The following is a 5960-nucleotide window of genomic DNA, read 5'->3' as shown; positions in this document are numbered from 1 at the left end:
GCGCGCGCACCAACACGGCGCGTAACCGGAGCCGCGCGCGTATGTACGCGCGCGTGCACACGCCGTGAGGACACGCACACACCGGCGGAACCGAGGTATAACTGGGCGGCCATCTTGGATATTAGCCAACCAGAACAATAGTATACACAATAGTACGCGAGCTAGCGAGCAGTGTTTGGTACCACCCCGACCCTCCGAGTTCTCTCATCCCCTCGTCCTGCGAGCCCCCCCTCCACCATTCTCCAACGCCACCTTCCGCCCGCCCGCTCCACCGACGTTCACGATCGCCAGGATCGCCTCTTTCGCAACCCCTACCAGCCTTAACTCGTTGCCTCCTAACCCACCTACCTACCTACCTACTACTACTGCTACTATTACTATTACTACTACTACTACTCTCTGTCCATCCTCTGCCAGCCACCCTCCACAACCTCCCTCTTATCCACCGCTTAACGCCGTGCGTTTCAACCCCTTCACCCGATCGGGCTACTTGCGATTCTTCCCTCTTGTTTGGAAAGACGCAAAAATCTCGTTTCGAGGAAGATCGAGAGGATAATGATATGTATATATGTATAGCGTGGAGAGAAGAGATTCTTGCAAAGGTAGTAATAATAATAATAATAATAATAACGTGGATGGAAGGGGGAAATTAGGCGAAAAATTGGCGGCCGTTTCGTCTCCCTCGTTGGAAACTCGGTTCTTCGTTATCGATCGAAGGACACGACGCGTTCCGTTCCGTTCCGTTTCGTTTCGTTTCGTTTCGTTTCGTTTCGTTTCGTTTCGTTTCGTTTCGTCCGACGAAAGATACACAACTTGGCCGGATACACTTCGGGGCCAGGCGTCGAAGAGAAACTTGCCACCCCGTTTTTCGTCTCTCTTCCTTCGCTCCCTTGGGTGATGGTGGTGGTCCTCTCCTCCCAACGTTCCTCCGCTGCGTGAATTTCGTAATTTCACCCCTTCCGTAACACCAAAAGGAAAAAGAAAAAAGAAAAAAGACGACAGGTGAAAATATAATCGTCTGTATAAAAATACGCGTGTCCAAGATTTATAAATCGCTCGATCGGTTCCGAAGAAAGAAAAAAGGGAGAGAAAGAAGACAAAGGAACGGGAAATCCCTGTACATGTGCATATATAATATACGTCGATATATATTTTCCACGAGTAGGAAACGACAACGAGACGTTGTTTGCGATAACGCCGAAATTTCTTCTTGGAGGGAGAGAAGAGGAGAGAGGAGGCGGAGGGAGGACGGCGACGGCGACGGCGACGGCGACGGCAACGACGATGACGGCGACGGCGGCGGATGCATTTTGCACCGACTGTACATCCTATTCGCGCACGTGAATATATTAGGGTGGTTCTGCTCCCCCTTGGAACTCGAACACATACAAATTAACGATATTACTCGTACGTACGCGTGCTTACTGTCTCTACGCGGGGTGAGAGAGACGTAAAACGCGGCTGGCACGGCTGTGTGCCCGTATTACGCGCGCAAAGGGGTGGAGCAGCGGCGGCCTACCCCGAGAGCGCGCGCGGCCGCTCGCACACAATCGCGTGCACACTTTAACGGTCGGCGTGGTGTGCGTAACCGCGCGCCACGGGGATGAAATATTATAATACGTCACTTGGCAACTGTGCCGCGCCATCGAGCGGTGTATACCAAGTTTCAAATACGCTAATTCGAAAGCCACCCCTCGTGCGCGCTCCCNGCACCGCAATCGGAATCGCGCCACTTCTTTTTAGCTTGATCCACCCTTCTCCGCGCTCGCGGCACGGTTACGTGCTACGTTACGTACGTACTGCGACTTTTATGCCTGCCAGATTACTTTTCGTGGAACCTCCTTCTCGAGGCGATTCGAAATTGGAGATTGAAAATTCGAAAGGGTTCAATTGTGACTGCAATGGGAGGATCGATGAGAAGAGGTCGATTACGAAAACTTTGGCTTTTGGAGGATTTTACAGACTCTTCTCTTTCTCTCTTTACGGTGTCTGCGCCGCAAGATCCAGGGATCCAGCAACTACTGCTAAGAACGCGCGCAAAATTTACCACCAATTTGAAGTGGTGCGGTAAACGAACGCCAGGCGGTCCAGGCGAAGAGAAGAAACCGATATCGACATTCCTTCTAATTTTTACTCGGGAATAAGAAGAAAGGAGGATGTGTCCCCTTTCATTGGACAAATTCCTATTAAACTGGAAAACGACGTATATGATACTTTTCGCGAAAGACGCCCGGTATATCGTGCCTATTCGCGAGGGTGTGGTTTGATTAATGACCTATTCGATAGCTCTCTCTCCTCTACCCTTCGTGCGAGGATGCCTCGCATCGAGCGTACTATCGAATTCTACGTAAATACACTCGTACAGGAACGTAAGCCTGGCTCGTCGGCGTAAATGTGCCTATCTACCCGCTCTCGTCCGCTTCGGAGATGGGTGAAGAGCGCGAGGGGTTAAACGAGAGAGGGAAAGGGAGATAGAGAGAGAGAGAGAGAGAGGGAGAGAGGGAGAGAGACAGAGTCCAAGAGGCAGACAGCGAGCAAGAGGGAGAAAATGACCGACCGAGGGAATCCCAGCGGAGGTGGGGGGACGGCAAGGCGGGGAAATCGGGAGAAACAGAACAGTCGGTAGCACACTTATATACTGTGCTGTGTAGAGAGAGGGGGGGGAGTCAAGCGCGAGTAAAGCGTGATGCATTAATTTTACAGCGACGAATATTCGCAACTTTGGCAATTTCGTTGCGTTCGAACGGCGCCGGGGCGGCCGCCGATTCCGCGATCCGTGTGCCGCAAAACGCTTTGACAAATTTGCCTCGATATCTCTGGGAAGCCCGGCTGGCAGGCTCGAGCGCGCTCTAATCGAAAGGAAACATGGCGTCGCATATAAATAAGAATTTANCGCAGGAGAAAGAAAGGGAGGAGAATTTACGGGACGGAGTAAAAGTTTTGCGCGAAAAGCGAAAACTCTCGCTAATGGCTGTTTTTCTTGAGCGGAATACTTAAAAAAAAAAGAAAGAAAGAAAGAAAGAAAGAAAGAGAAAGAGAGAGAGGAAGGGAGGAAAGAAAAGGGATGGACGAAACGGTGGAAATAAAAACGGAGAGAGAGAGCAACTCGGCCCCTACCCAACCCCAACACCACTCTTTACCGCGTGTTTCCGCGGAAGAAGTAAGAAGGCGTAATTTGCCGCTATTAGGCGACACCCTTCCTTCCTCCTTCCCTCTCCCCGCCCTATTTTACGCGTCGCCTACGTGATACACCACCACTGACGCCACGATCAAGATCGTACCGTCGTCCAGAAAAGCCCTCTTCCCCTCGAACGAGAGGAAGAGAAAGGCGAGCGCATCGATTCGATATCCCCTGTGCGTGTCTTTGGGAAAAGAAGGAAAAAAAAAAAAAAAAAAGTATTGGAATCAGGGCGCGTGTATAAGGCTCGTACGCGCGATTCTCGTCGTGGACGAACGTATGTGTATATGCTTTGCTCTCTCTCTCTCTCTCTCTTTCTCTTTCTCGCCGGCGAGCAACTTTAATTATACGGCTAGGAGGAGAGCGCGGTTCGATGCTCGGCCAGCATATCAAGATAATGGCTTCCATCGGCCGATGGTTCGTATATACCCAATCCGCGGTAAGGGGTTGCGCTTGATTTCCATTGCATCGCGTTATCCCTCGCCAGCCGACCGGTTCGGAGCGCGAATCTTCCATCTCTCTCGCTCTCGTCACGCACGGCTAACACACTGGTTCTCTCCTGACGAGACACGATACGACGTATGGATAGAGATATAGTTCTTTTTTTCTCTCGAAGAAATCTTTCTTCGGAATTCGCACGGAATCCGCGAAGAAGAAGAAGAAGAAGAAGAAGAAAAAGAAGTTTGAAACGTCGTCTTGTAACGATCGATGCGTAACGATCGAAAATAACGGTGCGGATTTCGCTACAGGAATTCCACGTACGCGCGTTTTATTCGTCTCGATGATTTACCGAGGCCGGCCCCGAGTTGAAGCCCCGAGTATACCCGAGGAACAACGCGCGGTGGCGCGAATAGGGGAAAACGGCGGATCGGCGTGCGTACGCGATTGCCACGAAAACAATTAATTTAAATGTAATTTTCCACATTTAATTCCAACGGCATTGCCACGAAACTTTTATAATCCCTTTTTTCTCCCCTCTTTTTCCCCCCTCCTCCCCCCTTTTTTCCTTTCCTTTTTTTCCCTTTTTTTTTTTTATTTTTTTTTTTTTATTTTTAAATCGAAACGAATTAATTTACCACGATATGATATCGTCGGCATGCGTAGAACCGCACAAAAATGTAATCGACGAGAAAAACGGGAGATTTTAATTATTTCAGCGGTGAATTTTTTAGGGAATCGTTTATAATACGAATGTACGCAAGCTTTCGAATGTTGCTTGTCGATGCTTGTTCGAAATGCGTTGTAGAACTAGGATTTCTTCGATTTCGTTGATACGTGAAAAATATACGTATATATTTGACGTTTTTTAAAATTGACCACTGCCCGGTCAAGGATGATAACATTTCGAACTTTCGTCTGTCGCGATGCTCGAGAAAGTTGCGAGCGAGACTTTTCTTTTCTTTTAAAATTGCTTGTAAAATTAAATTAACATAAATAATTAATTCATTCTTAATTTCCCCTCCGAGCTCTCTCTGCTCGACGAAACGATGCAGATCCATATTTAATTTAATTGTCTTTTAAAAATCATTCCCCATATTCAATTCAATATTCGATACGTATATTCTTTCTTTCAAAAATTATAAAAAAAAAAAAAAACATTCAAAATTCGAATATATAGACATCACTTCCCTTGATAAGTAATTTTTATACGAATTTTAAATTCGTCACAATTTTTCCTAACACTCCACCGTGTCGAGAGACTCGAGAGGTGTACCTACCGGAGACGGGGTAGTGTCCCCATTAAAAATGAAATTTTTAATCTCATCCCAAAGATATTAGACTCGACCTATTTTTTTTCTTTCGAATAATTTAATATTTCTTTATTTTAATTATTCACTATACACTCACTACTACAACATATTCATCGTATCCCAACCTTCGAGCACGACACCTTACACTGAAATCGCCGATTCATTCCTCCTATTTTACTTCCTCGTTCTCCCAAGACCTAACCCTGCCTTCCACTCGCGACACTTGGTTTTCCACGCCACGATTTTTCACGAACGATACACCCCGATAATGTTTCCTCGGGGTGCGATTTTCATGCCCCTATAACGCGCGCCGTATTAGAACAAAACGTATATTGGAGGCGAGGAGGGGAAGGAAGGGGAGCAGAGCGGCACGTTGACGTACGTCAATTTGACGCGCATGCAATACGTCAAATTTGCCGCACGGCGTCGGATTCGCTGCTTCAAACGCGTATCCCACTCTCTCTCTCTCTCTCCCTTTCTCTCTCTCTCTCTCTCTCTCTCTTTTGTTGTTCGCTTCCCTCCTATCCAGGACAGGAAAGAGGGCAGAGCCAAAGCGAAAAGTCGAACGGGAAATCTTAGTGGAGGAGATGGAAAAATACGATAACACGATCGAAACGGCGTCGATAATGAGAATGGAGAATGGGAACGGATTGGGTGGATGGAACGATGTCTAAAAAAAAAAAAAAAGCGCGGGCCGATAAGCCGGTTACGATTTAAACAAAACGTGGGCCGCTTCTTCTTCGAGATGGAGGAGACGTTGAATAAAACATTGGATCTATACGTGTCCTGTTTCCTTCCCTCTTTTCCCGCGATTGTACAATTCACGGAAAAATAATTGGCCGTCGTCCCACGCACGTAAGGATTAAATCGTTAAGCAAGCGCGAAATTCTGGAACGGAAAGACGATTAAGCGTTCATCGGATTCACGATTTCACGCACGTAACTAACGTAGCTCGAAAAAAATTAGTGGAAAAATTTAGGAATTTAATCCTCTTTAATCGGAAGAAAGCAGGCACGGTGAGACGAATCGAA

The sequence above is a fragment of the Apis dorsata genome, unplaced genomic scaffold (assembly GCF_000469605.1).
Source record: "Apis dorsata unplaced genomic scaffold, Apis dorsata 1.3 scaffold_688, whole genome shotgun sequence".
Lineage (NCBI taxonomy): Eukaryota > Metazoa > Arthropoda > Insecta > Hymenoptera > Apidae > Apis > Apis dorsata.
Note: the sequence above shows the minus strand (reverse complement) of the source record.